Source organism: Halichoerus grypus, chromosome 7 (assembly GCF_964656455.1).
Source record: "Halichoerus grypus chromosome 7, mHalGry1.hap1.1, whole genome shotgun sequence".
Classification (NCBI taxonomy): Eukaryota; Metazoa; Chordata; class Mammalia; order Carnivora; family Phocidae; genus Halichoerus; species Halichoerus grypus.
The window spans coordinates 78,283,919-78,306,505 of record NC_135718.1 but is presented as its reverse complement, the minus strand read 5'-3'; the positions used below and the strand labels follow the sequence as shown (position 1 = coordinate 78,306,505).

General features: G+C 52.7%; 1 protein-coding gene across 9 annotated transcripts in view; it reads right to left on the bottom strand.

Moving 5' to 3' along the window:
* Nucleotides 1-22,358, bottom strand: part of SGMS1 (sphingomyelin synthase 1) — a 270,354-nt gene extending 247,996 nt beyond the window's left edge. For 7 of the 9 annotated variants that reach the window (XM_078077801.1, XM_036123426.2, XM_036123430.2 and 4 more), the window contains exon 1: nucleotides 22,082-22,358. The gene's annotated coding sequence lies outside the window, so the exon portion shown is untranslated. Of the gene's footprint in view, nucleotides 1-8,269; nucleotides 8,692-22,081 lie in introns of those variants that run through there. The other 2 variants (XM_078077802.1, XM_078077803.1) reach the window with 2 other exon arrangements.
* Nucleotides 22,359-22,587: the final 229 nt, after the last annotated feature.

The window sequence follows — 22,587 nt, the reverse complement described above, 5'->3', positions numbered from 1 at the left end:
AGAAATTCTTGGAAATTGGGACACCTGGGTGGCTCAGTCGTTAAGCGTCTGCCTTCGGCTCAGGTCATGATCCCAGGGTCCTGGGATCGAGCCCCACATCGGGCTCCCTGCTCTACGGGAAGCCTGCTTCTCTCTCTCCCACTCCCCCTGCTTGTGTTCCCTCTCTCGCTGTGTCTCTCTCTGTCAAATAAATAAATAAAATCTTTAAAAAAAAAAAAAAAAAAGAAATTCTTGGAAATTAAGAACATGATTGTTGAATGCAGCTGAGCCATCTTCTTGTCCTGAGCAAGTGTATGCAGAGACTCCAGAATTCTAGAATGGAAGAAACCAATTCATTTTTCAAAGGATTTAACAGAGGGGCACCTGGGTGGCTCAGTCGGTTAGGCATCTGCCTTCGGCTCAGGTCATGATTCCAGGGTCCTGGGACTGAGTCCCGTGTTGGGCTCCCTGCTTCTCCCTGTCCTTCTGCCACTCCCCTTGCTCATGCGCTCGCTCTCTCTCTCTCAAATAAATAAGTAGAGTCTTTTTTAAAAAAAGGATTTAACAGAATGTAAAGAATACAACTTATTAACGGACTAAGAATTTACTGTTGTCACCGTATTAGTTTGCGAAGCAGGGAAAGCGCTTGACGTCAGTAAGATTCCCCAAGTGACCGTCTGAAATGTGGCGAATCCTTGGGCCCCGCACAGAGCAGAACCCAGAAGGCCACTCCTGGGCCCGGCCCCTGTGGCCGAGGGAACCCGGGGAGGCACAGCCTCTGAGCCTGAGCGCTTCACCAGCGCTGAAGAGCGAGCAGGGAAATGGAGAGTATTCAAGCAAAGTTCACACGCAGAACGCTTTTCCAACATCACTCCCTCTGCCAATTCTTTTTGATGATGACTGCAAAAACATCGCTCTGACATGCCCTGGCTCGGCCGGTTCTGGGAGAGGAAGGGCCTTTGGCTCCAAGTCTGGTCTCTTCCACCACCGACGGGCCCCCAACTTTAGGAGCCCTGCTTCGCTGCCCCGCTTCGCTGCTCACTTCCCTTTCTGCCCCCACAGGGGGGGACGGCCCCGGGGGCCTCCCTCGCACCTGCTGGGCGATCGCATGTCCACGGAGGCACCTGAGGGGACACACACATGAGGTGTGACTGCCACTATTCTCCAGGGCTGGGCTGTGACCACACGTCCTGCATGCACACTCACATCCCCACTGCCCCCCCCCCCCGCAGTAGCCGGTGTGCTGGGTGGAAGCACGACCGTGGCAGGTGCAGGGCAACACCCAGCCCAGGCTGCTGGAGGGGGGAGAGTGGCACGGCTCATCCCAGAGACCCTGAAAGAGGAAACTAAGGCAGACCAGTGCAGCAGAAGGCATTCGAGGGGGCACAAAGCTCGGGAGTAAAGAACCACGACCAGGGAGGGGACGGGGGGGATGAGAGGGACAGCAAGGGACAGACCACAGACACGTTCGACTGAGGGGCTCAGGCTTTCTCCTCGGGGCACGGGGATCCAGGGGCACATGTGGGCAGGATGGTACCATGACCCCCTCTCCAGCTTGGGAAGAGGACTGCCAGCAGTCAGGTCAGCTTGGGAAAAGGACTGCCAGCAGTTGGGTGAGGGGAAGGAGGTCAGGGCAGACAGCAGACGGCTAGGTGGAATCCAGGCAGGAAGGGATGCGGGTTCAAGTCTGGATGAATGCAAGAGATAATGCAGAGACCAAACGACCTTTCTCTGGGGACTGGAAGGGGACGGTGGTCACGGAAAAGCAACTGTGGATGGTCCCTGGTTCTGCCCAGACGGCCGAGAAGAGGATGGTTTTTTCCACTGGAGGAAGGACAGCACTGGTGGGTTCACCGTGTGCAGGACGGCACGTGCGGAGGTCACTCCGTACATCTGTGACCGACCGGTAAGTCTTAGGCTTCTCCTCACGGAGCTGCTTCTTTCAAATCCCCACAGGCAACAGAACCTCAAAACAGTGCAGTATCTCCCAAAAACTCAATTCCATGCTCTTAACTTCTCGGCAGCCGAAGTCAGAATGGACCTCACATGGGAGAGGGCAAGTGGCTTAGTCCAGGCTACACAGCCAGAAGGGGAGCAACTGAAGTTTCATCCAGGACGGCCTGCTTCTGGAATGTCCGCGTCTCTTCTCATCTGCGGTCCTGCTCCATTAAGGGCCTAGCGCTGCCGGTTCTGTGAGGTTAGGGCTCAGGGGTCTTGCTCTCTGGCCACTTCTCTTGCTACTGGTGATAACAGAGTCCAGGCAACCCTGAACTACCTACTCTTAATCCCCAGGAACACTGTTCCCACCGCGGAGCTCTGGCTCACCTGGAAAGGCCTGCCCCATCTCCGCGTCCCCAAGTTCATCCCAACGTCTTCAAGTTCAAGTTCATCCAAGTTCAAGTTCATCCCAAGGCTACTGTACCTCCGCACCTGCAGGGGGACTGTTCTGGTTTCCGTAGGAGCTGTTTCCGAATTCCTCTGCCCTACCTTGTATCTCAACGCTCAAAGTTCCCTGAGGGCAGTCCTCATTTAACTCACAATTGTATCACTGGCTGAGCCCAGCAGGACACTTCCCCTCCTGTAAGGCTACTGTAACCATGTTACCTCTGGGAAGAAGGGTGGGAAGGCCCCTGGAGAAGGATACAGTGTTTATGTGGAGCCCCCACTCCCCAGGCACTACCCCCGCACCAGAGAGCAGAGAACCAGACCCCACAGTCCCGTGGAAATGGGGGGTTTGTTTAAAAAAAAATTTATACACACACACACTCCCCAAAACACGTCAAATATACAAAATATTTGATAAAAGTGAGGGCTTGGGTATATATATGTTCATCATATTATTCTCTATATTTTCTAAATGTTTAAAATATTTCATGATAAAAACATCTAAAACTGCGAAAAAGATCAATGTAAAGCCACTACTCTGCACGAAGAACCGGCTGGTCAGACTGACTGATCTGCAAAGGTTCTAGACAGATAAAAACTTACTGTGATCTGGTGTTTTTTGCATCATGAGCCACAGCTGTAAAAGCAACCGGAACAAAAGATGGAAATGCATAAATTTAGACGATATGAATGCAATCGAAAAACGGAATGAGGTTTTCAGTCAGCCAAGACCTCCCTCGTGCTACCACAAAATCCTCTGTTATGGTAAATAAATAAATAAATAAATAAATAAGACAGGAAGACATAACCGCTTTTTTTTTATAAAGACATTTTATTTTTTTCAAGTAAACTACCCCCAACATGGGGCTCGATCTCACAAGCCCAAGATCAAGAATCATGTGCTCCACTGACTGAGCCAGCCGGGTGCCCCCATAACCACTTTCTACTACTTTCTGGCCTCAAAAAGAAGCCCTAGTAATAGCCACTACCATGTACCCTCTACACCCGCAGCGTGCTGGGCACCGACAGACCCAATCCCATAACAAACCTGCACGATGGCATTACTGTCCCCACCCCATCGCTGGTGACTGGCCCCTGCAGGCACCCAAACCCGCCTCTGGCAATAATCAATACACCATGAAGTATGCCGCCCAATGTCCCGTGTTCTCTCATTCATTTCCCATAAACTTCTGCACCACACAAATGAGCGAATCTGACAAAATTTCCACCAGGCAGTTCAGTAAACTTAAAAAAAAAAAAAAATCCAAGAAATCACAGTCTTAAGATATACAATCTCAGGAACAGTACCTCCAAATGTTAAGGCAATAAAGAAAATTGAGCAGTAAAGAAAATCAACTGTGCAATCCTCTAGTCACAAAATAAATACTACATAAATATTTTAAATCAAACAGCCATATAATTTGAAGGGGCCTTAAAGATGCAACTGGCAACAAACCTGCGAGCCCAAAAAAAATGAGTTCTTGAAGTCAATTTCTAATACTTTTTATCTTCAAACATGTGTTACTGTGAAGAGCGTGCAAATTTGTGTTCTACGCCGAGACAGAGGAACGGGACAGGCCAGAGCGTGTGTGAGCAGGTTGAGATTTTATTATTTACTGAATTTTCAAAAATGAAGAAGAGCATAAAACTTGAAAAACATGCCACTGTTTATTCCGGGGGGGGGGGGGGGCGCTTAGCCATTCTGGAAACAAAGTACAGATCAGATGGGAAAAGTCAGGTTTAATCTACATCAATACTTCTGGCCCCTAGACTTTTATTCCTCCAGCAGAAGCCTGGTGCGGAAAATGCTCTGCACTTCCTCCATCACTCCCCCTACACGGTCTAAGTTTTAGGCACTAAACTGCTCTGACCATGCCTCCCAGACAGTAAGGAACTTTTTGAGCCAGAAACCCAATAATCGGGGCCCTCTCCCGGCTGGACCCCAGCTGGAAGAGAGGGGACTGCTCCCCTTGCCTGCACACCGCAGGGCTGAGGGGTGAACCTCATGTACCAGTTGGGCAGAGGTGCCAGGGAAGGAGTCCTTGGGAAGACAAGAGGAGCTTGAAGACCCAAAGAGGAAAAAAGAAATGAAAGCAGGATGGTCCAGGAGAGGGGACGAGGACGGAGGACGTAGGATCAGCAATCCCAGTGGAGTGGTCTGGGAAGACTCAGATTAGCTCAGCACACGATGGAAGCCGCAGACACTGGAGGCATAAATAGTCTGGGGCCATTTGCCATACTCCTCTTTTGATCTTAAACTCCTCAAGAGTGGGGCCCACTTTCCCCATCAGGGGTGAAGACAGCGATCACTGGTGTCCCCGTTCCATCAGGGGACACGTGGGCAGGAGCCCCGCATCTCTGCCACGCTCTCACCACCCAAAAGGAACCACAATGACAACTTATGGGGGGAGGGAGGAGGGGGGCTTCAACACAGCAGGTGCCACGCTGCATTCAGCCGTCAGGTGCATAACGGAAGGCGGACTTCAACTGCAAACTGTTTGCCCGGGGATCTGAGGCGGTGCGTTCGTTAGCAGCACTCAGGATGTTCGTGGTACAAAAGCGCCCTAATTATCTTTCTTCCCAGACACCTAGCCCTGATGACATACAGCACGCCGAACCAAAACATTAAGGCAGACGGTATTGTGGTTATTTTTGAAGTAGAATATTTGACCAATTGCAAAGTGTCTAAGTAAATACGTAAGTGATACAACTGAGTATCAAATGTGCATGTTATTTGTTCTCGCTTCCCTACTTAAATCAAGGCCTTGGGGCGCCTGGGTGGCTCTGTCCGTTAAGCGTCTGCCTTCAGCTCAGGTCATGATCCCGGGGTCCTGGGATCGAGCCCCGCGTTGGGACTTCTCCCTCTACCCCCCCCAAAAATAAATAAATAAAATCTTTAAAAAAGAAATAAAGTTTAAATCATGGCCTTGTTATTTAAACCCACTCTACAACTCTGCAATCCACACACACACCCATCAGTAAAAAGACCAAGACAGATGCCAGGACAGGATGAAACAGAAAGAGAGATCCTAGGGCCAAACACAGACTTTCCCTCTAACCACGTGTCCACAGTGCGGTCAGTGACCCAGAGGATGGGCCGCCCTCCTCAGACCCGGCAATGGCCTCAGAAAACACAGGGGGCATAAACAGACTCGTCGGAAGCTGCTGAGACCACGGTTCATCCCATTTGATTCTTATCAGGCCTAAAAGGGTACAACACGTTTCACTTCTCTTACCACAGACAGGAAGCTAACCTCAATCTCCCACATGTCCACAAACACAGTGCCCGGGCCTGTGGCTGCAGGAGGCCTGTGCCCCCCCAGGCCATGCTCCATCCCCCCCCCGCCATGTACACGCGTACACCAAGAGCTGACACACTGTGAGAGCACACACCTACGGCCCGGAACCTCAGCTCCCCTCCCAAACACACAGCGGTCCCTGCACGGACATGCCTGCGCTGCCAGGGGCCAGCCAACTGACCAGCAAAGTGCTGAAACAAATCGTTATCTGCGCACCCAGAAAGGCTTCTGCTGAGGACTCTACCGGCCGAGGCTGAGAGGCTGAGTGGAGGAGCCAGCCCCCCATCAGCTCTCCCTCCTGCCACGCAAGACCGATTGGAGCAAAAGACGTGAAAACACCAGGCGCTTTTCCAAGAACGCTGAGAGGCCTCAGGAAAGGTTGCTGCCAAGTTCACGGGCAAGGCCGCTCTCATGTAGTCTCTTCCTCGACTGATCGGGGGGGGGGGGGTTATATCCCAATAAACCTAACGTAAGGGGCACCTGGGTGGTTCTGTAGGTTGGGCGTCTGCCCTTGGCTCAGGTCACGATCCAAGAGTCCTGGGATCGAGCCCCACATCAGGCTCCCTGCTCAGCGGGGAGTCTGCTTCTCCCTCTGCCACTCCCCCTGCTTGTGTTCCCTCTCTCTCTCTGTCAAATAAATCTTTTAAAGATTTTTTTTTTATTTATTTATTTGAGAGAGAGAGAGAATGAGAGAGCAAGCACATGAGAGGGGTAGGGTCAGAGGGAGAAGCAGACTCCCTGCCGAGCAGGGAGCCCGATGCGGGACTCGATCCAGGGACTCCAGGATCATGACCTGAGCCGAAGGCAGTCGCTTAACCAACTGAGCCACCCAGGCGCCCTGTCAAATAAATCTTTTTAAAAATAAACAAACAAACAAACCTAAGTTGAAAATACCATCAGGTGAACGTGCATTTAACACACCCAGCACTGAACCTCCCAGCTCAGCTAAGCCAACCTTCACTGTGCTCAGAACACACGCGGGAGCCTGCAGGTGGGCTAGGGCATCTAGTACAGTCTATCGAATAGCACAGGGCTGACTCTCCCAGGTAATCTACTGAGCACTGTGCCGAGGTGACAAACAGGACGGCTGTGTGGGGGCAGAGTGGTGGGAAGTGTGCAGGCTGCTGACCCTTGTGATGGGGGGGCCACCTGGAGGCTGCCGTCCCCCATCCCGGGAGAGGATTGTACTGCATCTCGCCGGCCCGGGGAAAACGTCCAACCTTGAAATTCCAAGTGCGGTTTCTACATCACTTTCACATCATCATAAAGTTAAAACATGGTGAGCCGGGGACCCTCTGTTCGTGAAACTGCTCTCCTGACCTCAGGCAAATACTACACCGCTTCAGCCGAACACTGCTCAAAGTACTTGGGTGTTTTTAGGTCCACGAGGGAAGCAGCTCCTTGACCAAACTTGAGCGTCGTGGCCCAACAGCAAAACTGATCACAAGAAGGCACACATTTTTCCTTATTTAAAAAAAAAGGGGGGGAGCGCCTGGGTGGCTCAGTCAGTTAAGCGTCTGCCTTCAGCTCAGGCCATGATCTCAGGGTCCTGGGATAGCGTCCCGAATCAGACTCATTGCTCAGTGGGGAGCCTGCTTCTCCCTCTGCCACCCCCCCTGCTCGTGCTCTCTCTCTCTCTCTCTCTCTGACAAATAAATAAAATCTTAAAAAGAAAAAAAAAACCTATTTAAAGATAGAAATAAGCCACACACAAAAGGACAAGTACTGTACAGTTCCACTTACATGAGGTCCCTAGAATAGATAAAATCATAGACAGAGAAAGTTAAGAGTGGGTGCCGGCGGGGCTGCAGGGCAGGGGGAACGGAGAGCTAGTGTTTAATGTGGACGGAATCTCAGCTCACGAGGATGAGGGGGTCCTGGACAGACGGCGGTGAGTCCACTTAACGCCATGAATGGTCCATTTTCTGTTACGTATATTTTACTATAATTAAAACAAAATAAAAGATGTTTGTACTCTTTCAAAGCAAATTATAGATTTGGAACATTCTTAGTCATATCTTAGAAATAGTAGCCTTTAAGCCTATACGAATAAAATATACATTACTATGTACATCGAAAGATACACCAGAGCTGTCTTCAATTTCCATACTCGGCCAAAATCTTGGGTTTCGATCTGGAAGGCCGAAGAGCAGAATGCTTCTTCAGCTGTTTCTGGCATCCTTGAACCGATGTGTGATCAGTGCATCGCGCCCCCCAGCACGGCAGCATCGGTAACGCAAATCAGGCACATCGTTCAAATATTTACTGTTAGTATCGGAAGACTGATTTCCAAATGTTGGTGAGCATTCCGGATGAATCTTAGAATAAAAACCTCTTCCACCCAAACACAAACGACATGACACCCAAGGGATTTTGTCCTGCACTTACGACTTACAGGAGTACCTACGTACTTACGCCACGACAAAGATGTACTGAGACGTTCAAAGACAGGATGGAATGGCTGGTTACTGCCTATTTTAAAAGGCTGCCTGAATGAAATTCAAACACTGGCTATTGCAGAGAGCAGAGTCCACAGAGCATGCCGACGGACTTAACAACATTCGCTGTTAGAACCTGGGGTGCCTGAGAGAACAAGTATTTCTCACCTGCTACCTGTCCACAGACTCCTCTGTCATTCTTCTCCAGGGAAGATGCTGAAATTGGTGTGCAGGCAGTGAAAGTCGAGATGCAGATGGACATTTGGAAAACAGCTTTGTTATCCTGAAAGCCAGTGACACCGCTCCACGCCACGCTCCTCAAGTCAAGGCTTCAGGACCATTTTCCTCTCAACTGGCTGTGTGAGGCAGGAGTCGCATGCCAAAATACCAGGGAAAAAGTCTGTCTGAAGGCAACAATCTCACTTCTGCTCCTGAGATTATCCACATAGTCTCTTTTTCAGGCACGGCACAGGCTGGGGTGAGCGGCCGCTTTCCACAACTGCACCCTCATCGCCAAGGAAAGTGGCGGGTCCAGGAGTTAGAGAGATGTCAGTGATTGGACAAAAGTTTAATAAGTCGGAGACAAACTTCCCCTCATGGTGCGTTACCCTGACAGCTGGCCAAAACAATAATCATTATTCAAAAACAAAAAACACAAATAAACCCTTGCTGCCCCCTCCTCCCCGGCTGGGCCATCACCTACCCTGGACCACAGACATTCACTATGCAGACCACACACTAAGAAATTAAGTTTCCTGTGCCACAGTGCTGTTATCATCTTAATAACATCGTGATCATTTTCATAAAGTTTCAGACTTCTGCTGCATCCCAGAAGTCCCTTCTAGAGCGTTGAGACCTCCTTTTGGCAATACAGGTCCTGTTAACATTCCATCTTTTGGCATTTGGCCAAATGTTCATTGCACGTACATCCAATGTTTACGTAAAACTGATGGGAGGGACACATACCAAAATGCTAGCAATGGTTATGGACAGGTGATAGGATTCTGGATGATGTTCTTTTTGCTTCTGTATTTTCTAAGCGGAGGAGAAAGACGAAAAGTAGGGGAGAAAGGGAGGAGAGTGGGGGAGAGGGGGTGAGGAGGAGAAGGCAGGAGAAAGGTTTTCTAAAGGAAAACCAAACCTAGGCTAAAAGGCAAATGCAAAGCAGCCTTCAACAGCCAGACCCCAGGGGACCATTCAGAGGGGCCCCAGGCGACCCAGCCCAGCCCTCATCTACCCCCAGCACACACCTGCCCTCCCACAGACCGCCTTCCTGAACATGTTAGCCCAGTCTTGCAGGGCACTCGGCATTCCATCACAAGGCCTCATTGGGAGGTCCATCGCCGGCTTCCCTCTCTGGAGGGCCGCCCTTGAGAACAGAGCCCTAGGCCTCCCCAACCTTCCCTGCAGCTTTGTACGGCCAGCAATGGGAAATGCATACTGGTTTTTACCGCAGATCTGCGTGGTGACTGGAGGGGCTGGGGCTGTAGGCTCTTGAAAAGGGGGTCACGGGGAGTCAGGACACCCAGACACTCCGATCCAGACCCCACCAGGCTCCGAGGAAAGATTTAAACCAGGTGATTTCTAAGAACGGAGCTCTAGTCCACATGGCTGCCAACACCACAGACAATCGGACGTCAGGGGCAAAGACTCAGAGCGACATGGGGCCAAGAGAGGTGGCAAGTGAGGACCAAAGGCGAGCTGGGGACCAGCACAGAGGACAGAAGCCAGGAAGTAGAGCAGGGGCACCCCCCTCCAGGACCATGTGCCACCATCCTTTTCCACCCGCAGAGCCTTGCACTATGTGGGGGGAAGAGGATTCTGCAAGAAGACGGCTGAACAGTGGGCATGAGCAGGAGGACACCTTGATGACCAGCTTCCGACTTTCTGGAAAATCGGTGGTTTTGGGTCAGGGATACGGCTGGTAACAAGCAGACAAGACAGTAGTTCGGACTTTAAAGGGTTTTAAAAATTCCTTATTAAAAGTCATTCTTTGCACAGTATTTAAACACTTTTTTATGGGAAAGTCAGCAAGGCTTCACTTCTTCCCCAGGAGACCACAGGCTTGCTGAGGCAGGGACCTGACCTGCGCTCACCTCCGTGTCGCCCATACCCAGCGGGGCACCTGGCCCACGGCAGCCACCAACCAGGACTTTTGGAAGAGTGTATTTTCTGCAAAAGCACCACAGACCTTCTTGCACACAACAATGTTTATAGGACATCTTTCTATAGGATTATTCTTCTAGATAATGTTTTCAGGGTTGTCTAGTATTCCATTGTGTGGGTCTATGTAATCTGTTTAGCCAGTGCCCTAGTATTCGATGTTTGGTTTCCAACTTTTCTAGAAGACAGCTCTGGGATGAACGACAGGCTTGATTATTTCTTAAAATAAACTCCTGGACAGTATGTAAGTATCCATGCCAGCCCCTCTTCAAAGCGACCCTCCACACTCTGATCTCAAAGGACAATTGGCATGAACTTCATCATTTAGGTAAACTACCAGGAACTTCTCAAGCAGGGGAATCTCCTAAACCAGGTGCCTCTGACATCAACGGCTGAAGTCCTACAGGTCCTCTCCAGACCCTCCTGCCCACCTTCCGTGGCTCACCTTCTCATCTGGCTCCGTGGACGAGCCACGAGGCAGCAGCACACGCGCCACGCCCCTTCTCCCTCCACGAGGCCAGCTCTGTCCCTTTGCTTCTATGTCCTTCGAGGAAGAACTGACCCTGTCCCACCCCAAGACACAGAAACGTCAAGTCCCCTGTACCCACAAGAGGCTCCTGGCGTGCGTCCGCCTCCTCCCTTCGGCAGACCCTTCTCATCAGCCCCTCTAACAAGGGGACAGGCGGCAATAAAGACCCTCAATCATACAGTTTTAAAAAGGGACCTTTCAGTGGTCCTCCTGGTGAATTTCACGAAAGCTTTAGACAGCCTCCCCAGAAAAACGTGCCACACCCCAAATGGTAAGTGTGATTTCAGCAGCTCCGTGAACCTGCACACGGACCCCAGTGCGGGGGGGGGAGACCCGGGTCCACTGCCGGGGTCTTCACGCAGATGGCCTAAGGGGGCTTGAGAAGCCTCCGTCAGCTCCCACCACCCTGGCTCGGTCTCTAAAATCAGAGGAGGGGAAAGCAGGCCACGTGCAGGGCCCTGTGGAAACTTGGACCGTGGCCCAGTGCACCGGCTGGTAACTCTGTAGGCCCTCTCAGAACTCAGGTGTCCCTGCACAGACAGCGGCCATAAAACAAATGTCGAGTCACCAGCCTGTGAATGGGCAGCGGCGCTGAGAGGAGGCACGGCCGAGGCTCTGTCTCCGAGCACCAGGCGCGCCCCACGGTTGCCAACGTGCTGACTGTGTGAGACCCACGCCCTGCAAAGCTCCGTGCGGGCGAGCCTCTGCTGTGTTCACGCCTGTCCTGAGCCTCATCGTCCACGTCAAGCTGCCGTCAATGATCCTAAAGGCTTCGGCCAGAGACTGAGGCCGCCCGTGAGGATTTCCATAAAGACGATGACAAACACAGGCCGTTCTGGGCACCTGGGATCTTAGGGTAAGGAAACTGAACTCACAACCAGCAGGGACAAGGACAGGCTCCGGGACAAGATCCGGGAGACACACAAGCAAAAGGACAACAGTCCACATGGTCAAACCTCAGAACACTTGGGCCCTCCACGTAGTCGAGTGAAGGGCACCCCCCTGCCACCCGGGGAGCAGGAAGGGAAGCCGACAGGACGGGCCGGGGGCGCGCACCTGACCAGCCCGCGACGGAAGGGCCACGATTTCCCTCTCACGCAACAGAGCCGGTGCCCAGGGAGGCCTAGAACCCGGCTCCGCTGCCCTGCCTGGCGCTCCCCAAACGCTTTCAGAATCCGGGCTCCACGCCCCAGCGAGCCCAGAGCTGCTTCTGCGGCACACGGAGTCCGTCAGCACCTCCCTCCTCCTCCACCCGCCTGCACACCTCAGGAGGAGCCAAGTCTGCTTCTCCTCACACCCCATGCACACCCCATCCCGGGCAGACGGCCCCCCAGCGGTCAGCCTGCGATTGTCACCAGGGTGAAAAGCTCTCAGTGGAGCCACCCCTTTGCCATTTCTCTGGCCTCTGCGGCTGCCCCTCACTATTGGGACAGGGGGACCCCTCAGCCAGCGCTCCCCACCTCCTTAGGGGGCAGCTCTGTGGAACTCTGTTCTCCACCCTGCTCCCAGGACGCTTCTGCTCTATTCCGAACCTTCGCTGACCCTGTGACTCCGGGGAGCCCCATTCCCTGCATGAGCATCGTCCATCCACCCAGCCTGGCAGGGGAGTCCCCACCGCACGCACCATCTGAGGCTGGTCATGGATTCACACAGTGCACCTGATGGGACTTCTAAACGACCCAACATTCCACCTTTTGTACCTTTAACAGAGACAGCCTGCCGGGAGGGGCACCATCACCAGTGAAGAATGCACCAACCACTGCTGTTTCTACAGCGTGGTCTGGACACACAGCTCAGCAGGACAGGAGAAGAGGCACTGACATAAAATTCTATCAACAGATGATAAACACCAGGCGACGTGGGGCTCGTGAGCCACTCTCTCGGGTGTCGCGCAATCTGGGAGATGACTAGGGTCTGCGAACCCAAGCTCTCCGTTCACAGGTAAGGAAGCAGAGGCGAGAGCCGGCCAAGGTAATGGCTTTGGCACACATGGGCCGGCACACAAGGTGTCTGTAAGGGTATCCAGGAAGGGGGGAAGGGAGAGGGAGAAGGCAGAGGGGAGGACGACGTGAATGAGAAATGCAAACCACTGTAAACAAACTGATAGCAGAATTTTGAACTTTACCAAAAATTGTGGGCAAATAAAACCTCGTTTCTAATAAAGACTCTTTCTTTAAAACACTGATTCACCTTAAAGATAGTCATTCATCTTCTCCAGGTTTTACGCTCCAGGAGATAGCTAAAATTGAGCCACGTTTTTTTAAAGACAAACTGTCAAGTGTCCCCTAAGACTTCCTATGCGGTTTCCAAGCGCAGTTCCAGTTCCTGGTTCCCCTTGGCGGGCTGACCACGCACAGCACGCCTCTTCCTACACTCCCCTCTGTTGTTGGAGTGACCACACTAAACCTGGCAGCCCCAGAAACAAGGGAGAGAAGCTGCACCACTTCCAGCTCCAACTGCACTAGCCTACCGTCTGGGCTACCTGCTCCCGCATGCTGTGCACAGGAAGCCCTGAGCAGGGGACCCTCTCCGGCCAGCCTCCCACCCCTGCCCCCAGGGGCCACACGCACAGGTGCCATGCTGCATGCACCATGGGGTGATGGTGTTTCTCTGTGCACAGGTCTGCCCCCTCACCCCCTCTAACCCCTCGAGAACCCAGACCACATCTCACTCGTCTTTGCACGTCGCAAGGCTTAACGAGGTTCCAGCCCACTGCAGACCCTCAACTCGCCTTTACTGCTATTGTAAACCCCGGGCTATGGAGAGACCAGACGTCAGAACACCTCTCGTGTGGGCTCCCAGTGTTCCCCTGGAAATCCCCTATCCCCTCTGCCCGCCACCTTTCCTCCCCAAGCAATCCCCCGCTGCAGGGTCACGGGAGAGCCCCGACAACCAGCACAGGGAAAAGTCTTCCCAAAGACAATCTACTCATGTGTTCTCCCCTGAGTTGGAATCTAAGTTCCCGTTTCCTATAAAATCTTTCAAATCTCAACATCTCTCGTTCCACAGACATGGTTCCCATGGAGGAAACGCACCCTCTGTTGCAAAACAAAAAACTCTGGCTGTACAAACACAGTTCCTCCTTCCGGGGGATTTGGACACACACTGACCACCTCACCTCACCACAGCTGGGGAAGGCGCACAGCCCCTCCTTTTGCTTCCTTTTTTTAAGTGCCTTCCTACAGAGAGTTTTCAACTACAATTAGCCCAAATAAGATGATCTTCAGCCTCCCCACCGTCAGGATACGTATCTTCATACACTTTTAATTTCTCTGTGCCTAAATCTTTCCAAAGGGATAGATGATGGGACAAAGCCTTTCTGTGCCTCTGGCAGGGAGTGAGCAAGGCGGAAAAGAACAAAACACATCAGGGCATTTCCCTAACATGGGATGCATGACATGGCACTTGGCGCTGCTAGTGAGTCTCGAATTGCACTCCCGAATTTTCTCCCCACCCCGGGGTATCACCCATTTGGGCCCATGTTGGAAACACGGGCAAGGACAGAAAGCAAATTTCTACCCTGCACTGGCTCAGAACCCCCTTCGCCGGCCTAGATAAACAGGACCATGTGCGTTCAGTGTTTACTGCATGACGGGGAAAGGGTTTAAAATTTCTGCAGCTGAAAACCTCCCCACCTGACCGTGACTAGAAACAGGAGCACCGGGCCCCTCACTGACACGAGGGCTGCTGACAGCAGGGGATCTCCCAAGAGCGGTCGGTCCCAGGCCAGCCGCATCAGCAGCTCTGCAAACACGTCAGGCATGGACGCCTCCTGGGTGTTTGTAACAAGCCTCCAGGTGCTTCTAATGCCTGGAGAAACTTGAGAACCTTCCGCCTGGGCTGATAAACCCAGCAGCGTCAAGTGCCAAGGTCACGGGAGTGCCCTGCTGGGCTAACCCATATGTCACCACGCTTACCTGATTATGACGGCTACCCACCAATGCACCTACACCGGCAATTTTTACCAACTGAAGGCCCCAAACATTACGATCCCTCAGGGCATTCTTCCTACTTTGTGCCTCTCTGTCCTCGTGCCTAAAAAGGGAATGCTAATAATCTCCATCTCAGAGGACGGTCGCAAGGGGCAAGGCCTTGGGCAGTCTCCGGCCATGTGGTTAAGCTCCACAAACGTGAATCCCTATGATTAATACACCTTCGCCAAAAGGTCTAATGAGCTTCCTGCCTGCTAACCACCTGACGTCTACCCTCTCTGTCCCGCAGCCCTGATCGAGGATACCTAGGGCCCACCGAGGCAGCACCCAGCTCCACGATCTGTCAAGGATTCATTCATTCCATCTACAGCCCGCGTGCCCACCACGAACCTGGCAACCAAGAGAGAAAGTCCATTCTACACAACTGTGCGTCCAACAGTCCTTCTGGACAAATGCCACCCGTCTCTGGGCATAGGGCCTGATACACGTCAAGGGAGATACAGGAGGAACGCGACGAGTGAACAAAAGGAGTCATGAGAGTAACTAACGTTTTTATCGTGATGACCTTGTGCCAGGCTCTAAGCACCCGACAGGAGTAGTCCTCACAAGGACACCGTGAGATATCTGCGGTTACCACACCCGACGATAAGGGTCAGGGAAACTGAGGCACGGAAGGTTCACATAACATGCCTGAGGTCCCACAGCTCCTAAATGGTAAGGCCAAGAGCTGAGTGCATCTACTAGCCACTTGTTACCACTTTTCCCAAAGCAATTATTTTGAGACACTTAAACTTAGGCACACGATCCACTGCCATGGGGTTGAATACTAGGCCCTCCAAGCCCTGGACAGAAATGCTAGCTAATGATACTTGGTTTCTCCCTCCTTCTCTCTCCTCTGATTCCACCAGAGTTAAGTCAAAACACACAGAGCATTTCTCTCTTCTCCCAGCTCCCCTGACACACCACTTAACCCCTGATTACAGACTGTCTGTAACACCGAGTTCTCTAATTGTTTCTCCCCCATGGGACTGCCAAAGTCTTTGGAAGTAACCAAACTTTCTGTGAAACCCCACAAGAGTGGGTGGAAGCAACACCTTGCTTGTGTAGACCCAGCGAGTGTTACACAGATCACTGGTGGGCTGATTTGCCTCGCTCTATTGACACATGTTATCAATCCCTGGGAAGCAGGATAAAAGCACTCAGTGGACCTACTTAAAGCCAGCATTAGGGGAGGTCTAACACAACATTCCCCAGACGGCAACTCTGTTTCACAATCTATAGGTCCTGCCTCTCCTACCTTATCCCCTGGGAGCCCTCAGCAGCCCCTGGGAGAGGCAGTTGGGGTCCAGGTTGAAGAAAGAAGCGCCCCCAGGGAACAGTGAGTAACTAACTGGCCCATGGGCCCATGTCACTCAAGGCTGTGGAATGGAGAACGTTCCGTCCCCAAAGCCCTGACTCTGCCCATCTGAAAGGTTAAGACTAAGGAACTACCCTCAAAGCAACAGGTTTCCTTTGTAAAAACAAAAAACAAAAAAACAAACAACAACAACAAAAAACCCTACCATCACCATGACAGAAAATGTTAAATTCTGTTAAAAAGTCATTTGTAAAAGATGAGATTACCCTGTTCATGGATAGAATTACAGGTTTAAGATACAAAATGTGCCATTTCTCCCCATGTTAGACTATAATGCCAGTCCCATTTCTGGGACTTTGTGGAGAACTTGACAAGTATTCTGAGAAGTCTATGGAAGAAGAGAGGCCCACAATGACCAAGTTCTGAAAAAGAACAGCAAAGCAGACCCTGCCATGTAAGCTGTGAAAGTCAAAATAATCTGGCAGAGAAACAGACAGATAATGGTACAGAGAATCTGTGAACAATGTCAAAACCACCATGTTAAGTTTGGTGGGAACAGACTTTCAGTTTGGTGTGATGAGAAAGCTCTGGAGACGGACAGTGGTGATGGGTTCACAATACTGTGAATGCAGGAATCCCACCTAATTGTATGCTTAAAAATGGTACATTTTATCTGTTTTGCCGCAAATTAAAGATTTAAAAAATCAGTATGCTGAGTGAAAGGAGCCAGATACAACAAAGTGCCACATTCTGTGGTTCCATTTATATAAAATTCTCGAAAATGCAAGCACTAATCTACAGTGGCAGAGAGCACATCGGGGGCTGCCGGAGTCTGGGGACAGGGCGCAGATGGACTGCGAGGGGGCCCACAGGACGCTCGGGGTGACGGAAACGCTCGGTATCTTGATTGCGGTGGTTTCACAAGTGTGTCCATCTGTCGAAGTTCATCAAATCACTGTACACTTGGAATGGATGTAGGTTACCATATGTAAATTACAATTCAATCAAGTTTTAAAAAAGAGGCTCGTGTGTGCACCCCAAGTATGACAGAGGTGGCTCCACGGTCTCCTCCGAAATATTAAGGGAAAAATACATGATTTAATAACGTGGGAAAAACTGGGTCACAAAGTGGGAAGGAAAAACGGCACCGGATCCCTGCTCAATGCCGTGTGCGAAGATGAACCTCACACAAAGTGAAGCCCTCACTGTGAGAAACAAAAGCAGGGAATAGCCTGGTGAGTCCGGGGTAAGGAAGAACATCTTCAGACCCCTGAAGTGCAACATAAAGCAAAAAGTAATGAGCTCTATAGAACAAAAATTTCGGAAAGTGACTACTGACAATGTTGACAGACCGCAGGACGGGATTACTGTCTAGAATATGCAAGAAGCACGTGCAAACCAACACAGGAGAGAAACAAGACTACAGCTGGGTAAGAAACTAACAGCTAACAAAGATGCTCAACTTCACTAAGAAATGACACAAGCTCCCAGGAAAACAAGGAGATCCCACACTATAGCCACCAAATTTGGGTAAAATTAGAAAGAGGGCTAATACCAACCACTGTCGAGAATGTAGAGGATCAGGAACCCCCATGCACCCACGAGGAGAACAATCTAGCAGCATTTAGTCAAAACAGGTGTGCTCATTCCATTCCACCTAGCCATTCCACTCCGGTGCACGTGCCCTTGCGACTGCGGGTCTCAAACTGTCCCAAGTATCGCCATCTCCAGCCCAGGCACGTTACAACACAAGTTCATGGGGTCTGCCCCCAGGGTTTCTGATTCAGGTCTAGGCTGGGGCCTCAGAATCTGCATTTCCAGCAGGTGCCAGGCGCTGCCCCTGCGGCTCCTGGGCATGGACCACTTGGAGAAGCACTACGCTAGAGACGTCTCACACGCATCTTGAAAAGAACGCATACAGGATGTTCATCACAGCGTTGCCTGAGTGAGGTGAGCTAAGTGTCCCTCGCCAGGGAAACGGGTGACAAAGCTAATGGATGCACAGCAAAGCCCTAGATAAGCCCACACTAACACAGATCTCACAAAGTCTTGAATGAAATTCTTCCTGCTTTTGTGAATGTCTGAAGATTTCCGTAATAAAAAGGTTGAGTGTTGAATGAATTAGAAGCCCGATGGAATCTATAGCACGGAACCACTTACGTAAACTGAAGACACACACAAAATAACATCTTTAACGAGGACACAGACATACCTAAGAATACATCCAACCCAGGAGAAGAGGCTCCTCTGCGGGGAGAGGAATGGGAGTAGAAATGAAGTGGAAACATCAAACAAGAAAGGGGTTCTGCACAGGAGAGGGTCTTGCGCCAACAACGGAGGCACGCTGACTCCCAGCACCTCGATGTCTAAAAAGTGAAAACCACCAGAGCAGCCCTAAGTGCCCACTCGCCTGCCTTTGCATACAGTGGAAGCCCCCAGCAATTTCCACAGTGGCTAGGGGACAGATCCCTTTAGCACTCAGAGAGGAAGAGAGGATCTTTCTGATGTACAAGCTTGGATGAATTCAGGCCCCCAAAACGCAACCTGCTCCTGAGCCCTGGAGTTTCCCTCTGCAACATATTAGCACATAAAAAAAGCTGAGCTTCTAGGGGCTCAGCAAGGGGTGTGTGTGTCCACACCTGTGTCTTTTCTCAGTGTGCATGTCTGTCTGTATTTGTGTGTGTGTCTGTGGGGGGAGCAGAGAGCGGTTTATTTGGGGAGGTAAGAAAGCCTCCGGAGTGGACAGACTCAGCCATGCTTGTGGCCAGCAGTCAAGTCTGTTTCAGTGAAACCAGAAGTCAGTTACAAAACCAAGCCTTCCTCCTGGCCCACAAGCCTTCGCTTCCCCTTTCTTCACCCTCCCCTCCCCCACATCCCACTCTGCTTCCCAGCTCCCATATCCAGAGGGGCGGATCATCTGGTGACAGAGGAGCTTATCAAGTGACAAACTTTACAGCCACAATTCTCAGAATGTGGTTGGAGACAATAACCGACCACTTATATTCCTGACCAAGAGCCTGTAACAGAAAGGCCAGAGCCTTTAACACCAGGCATGCTGTAACAGTTCTTCCAAAAGAGACTGCTTATAGCTACCATCCAAAAAAAAAGGGGGGGCAAAGAAAAAGCCATCTATAATCTGTCATGTCCCCTGAGGGACACACCGGACACAGCTTTTTCCAAGGACCATAGAACAGTTCACCCCACGAAGTGGCTTCCACAGTGCAGAGGACAATCAGAAAATAAAAACCACCGCTGATTGAATTTATGTGAGGAAATGCAAAAGACCCTTCAGGCAGCAGCTTTAAGCAAGCCAAGCCCATGCCAGGAAAGTATGTCTTTAGGGAAAGAAGCAGCAGATGAACAACTGCAGGAAGGAGCAGAACAAAGTTTAAAAAAGATGCATAAGCATGAGCTGGCCCAACACTCACACCTCCCCCAAGGACGAGGGAGCTGATGCCCCTGTGCAAATAAAGCCGAATTCTTATTCCCCAAACACAGTTTTGTCTTTTCCACAGCAGCACTTTTCACTGGACGGTAAAGGTTTAGAATTCTAAAGAGTCTTCCTGAAATGCTTTGTACAAAATAAAGTTTCACAGATAAAGCATATTTGATGTGGAGTATGTTTTAGTTTCTTAAAAAACTGTACAATAGCTCTATGTAGGACGAGTCCTTTAGGTTTTTATGAGATATGTGAGTGAAGCATGCGTTTTTTTCCAGCTGAATACAGGATCTGCCACAATTTGAAAATTAAGGGACTTAACCAGGAAAAAAAAAGGAAAAGGATTGAGTTTTCAAGCGAAAATTGACTGTCTGTGGTCAACACGGGCAATGCCTACTTAGGAAAATAAAGTTCTTTAAGTGCCAAGTGCCAAACTTAATGACAAGATTGTTTGTTTGTTTTTTAATTCAGCTGAGTAAGCATTTACTGAGCACCTACAAGGTAGGCACTGTGCCAGATGCTTGGGATCCTCCAAGGAATAAGACACTGTCTTAATAACTGGGTCCCTTTCATGTTAGTTTAATCCATCCCTTGAATTAATTTCTTTATTAAAAAAAAATGCTTACTACCAGCCCCGAAGAGTTACAGAAATACATCTTACTATTCTATTAAAAATGTAAATTTCTCGTCTCTGAAGCAGAACAGAAGGAAAAGACGCTTTCTCCGCTTTCCATATTGGCATCATTTGCTGCCGAGTAACCAGCTACATTTTCAGCTGTGCACGGTGGCAGGCACCACCTCCTCCTACCCAGCAGGTCACGGAGCTGCCGAGACTCAAAGACGTGCCACCTGGCTGAAGAGAAGCAGTGAAGAAAACCAAAAGCTCAGGGCCTCCAGACCCAAACAAACTGCGAGATAAGGCAAGTGAGCGGCTACAGGCAGACGCCAGCCCCTGGAGGTTCCCTCAAAGCTGGAGCCTCGGAAGTACAAGCCGCTGCTGGCCGGCTCCCTGGCCCGGACTAGGCATGGATGGCTTCAGAGCTGGAAGGCTGCCACCTGCTGAATCACCAAACATCCCCGGGCTTCCCTTGGAGCACTGGCCAGGCAGGGACCCATCCTCCGAAGAGAGCCTGCACCCCGGAGAGCCTGCACCCCAACCAAGACACGCCCAGCCCCGTCCCCTTCTGCACAGGCCCAAACCGCTGCCAACACCCCCCCGCCCGTGTTGGGGCGGCCCCTGGCAACTCCCCCCCGAGCTGCTACGTCACCAGTCCCACTCCTCTCTTTCTGCCCACTCAGTCCTCCCTGCATGTTCAAGCCTCGGGACCGGGACGCGTGGGGGGCTCCCGGCGCACCGTGACAGGCGCTTACCACTCCACAGCCAGGCAGCCAACCAGAAAGGCCCCCGAGTCTAAGAGCAGAGTCACCTGTCCAAAGAGCTCGAAAGGTCCAGAAAGGTAAATGTCAAGGGAGCTAAAATAGGCAGACCCCTCACGCGGAAAATAAACTTCCCTTTCACAAAGCAGCCTTCGCTCTGGGTTTCATAAGCGTGTGCCGCTGAAGTCTGTGGTGTCTGAAGGTGAAAAGAAACATCTGAGCAGCACCTGCAGGGAACCCTTCCACTCCCTCCGGCCAGGATTTTTACTCGCGACTCCCAGGAGGGAAGCAGGCGTTGCCCAGAACGCGCCAGCCCGAATCCGTTGGCTGGACCAGGACGTCCTCGCTGGCCCATCGGCAGCCGCAAGCCCCGGTCGGGGTTGACACGGTGGGAGAGACGGCCGCTGCTGCCGCCGCCGCTCTGCCCTTGACAAGTCGCCTCGGGGTCGCAGGACCCCTCACTCGCGGGGACAGCCGTGTCCTGGAGACACTGTCCAGTCCCGGCTGCGCCGATGGCTCCTCCAGGCCTTGCCCACTCCCTGTCCTCCGGCGGGAGCCGCCCCTGAACCTGCAGGATGTTCTCCGGCCTGGGGAGGGCAGCTTGCTCCGCGGGGGGGGGGGGGTCCCACCTGTTATGCTGGCTGGGGCGGGCGCCGAGAGGCCGCGGAGAGGGTGGGGGTGGGGGAATCCCGAAACCCTGGGCGCCTGGCCCGCTGCGATCTGGCCCGGAGGTGCCAACTGTCACGCCGCCGCCAGGGCCGTGGGGGTGGGGCCGTGATTTGGGGCCGGCCCCCGCGAGTCTCCAGACCCCGGCCCGGGCCACCCGCCGAGGCGCCTCGCCCCCCGGCTCTGCCTCCCCGCCACCCTCCGCTCGCCCCAATCCCGCACTAGGCAACCTTCCAGCCCGCACGCAGCACCTCCGAGAGGCGCCCGCAGACGCCCCCGCCTTCCTCGCCGCCCAGACCCGGTTCCAGAGCCCCGGGGGCGGACCGCCCCTCCAAGCCCCGCGCCCACCCCCGGGAGCGGGGGCGCGGGGGGAGTGCCCGCCAGGTACGCGCGCGGCTCCGCGCGGGCTGAGCTCACGCCCCCTCGCCCCGGGGCCGCCCGCACGCCGCTCCTCGCGGCCGATAGGCCCCCCAGGGCTCGACGCTCTCCACTCCCACCCCCCGGCCCCACGGCTCACTTGCACCGGAGTCGCGGCCGCCGCCGGAATTCCGCTCGCCGAGCCCCCCGCCGCGCACTGAAATCCGGGGCAGGGCAGCGTCGGGGCTCCGCAGCGGGATCGCGCTCTCCCGCCGGCTCGCAGTGCGCGGAGGGACGGCTGCCTCTCCTGGCCCGCCCTGTCCGCTCCGTCCTGCCCGCGGCCGCCGCCGCCGCCCGGCCGCTGCCTCGCTGGTGCGAACGCTTCCGACTTGCCACCGCGAGCCTCCGGGCTGCCGAGCATGCCCAGTCCGCTGCCCGCGCCGGCCCGGCTCTCCGCGCGCCGCGAGTCCGCTCCTCCGGGTGTTCGCGGCGGCCGGCAGGGGAGGGCGGGCCGGGCGGGCCAGGCGGGCGGGGTCGGCGGGGCCCGACTGGACCCGGGCCACAGGCTGCGCCCCGAGGGGCAGCGTGGCTTGGCCCCTTACTTTACTTTCCAGGAATACGGAGCTCGAGAGAAGGGCCCAGCTGCGAATCTGGGGGGTCGCTCCC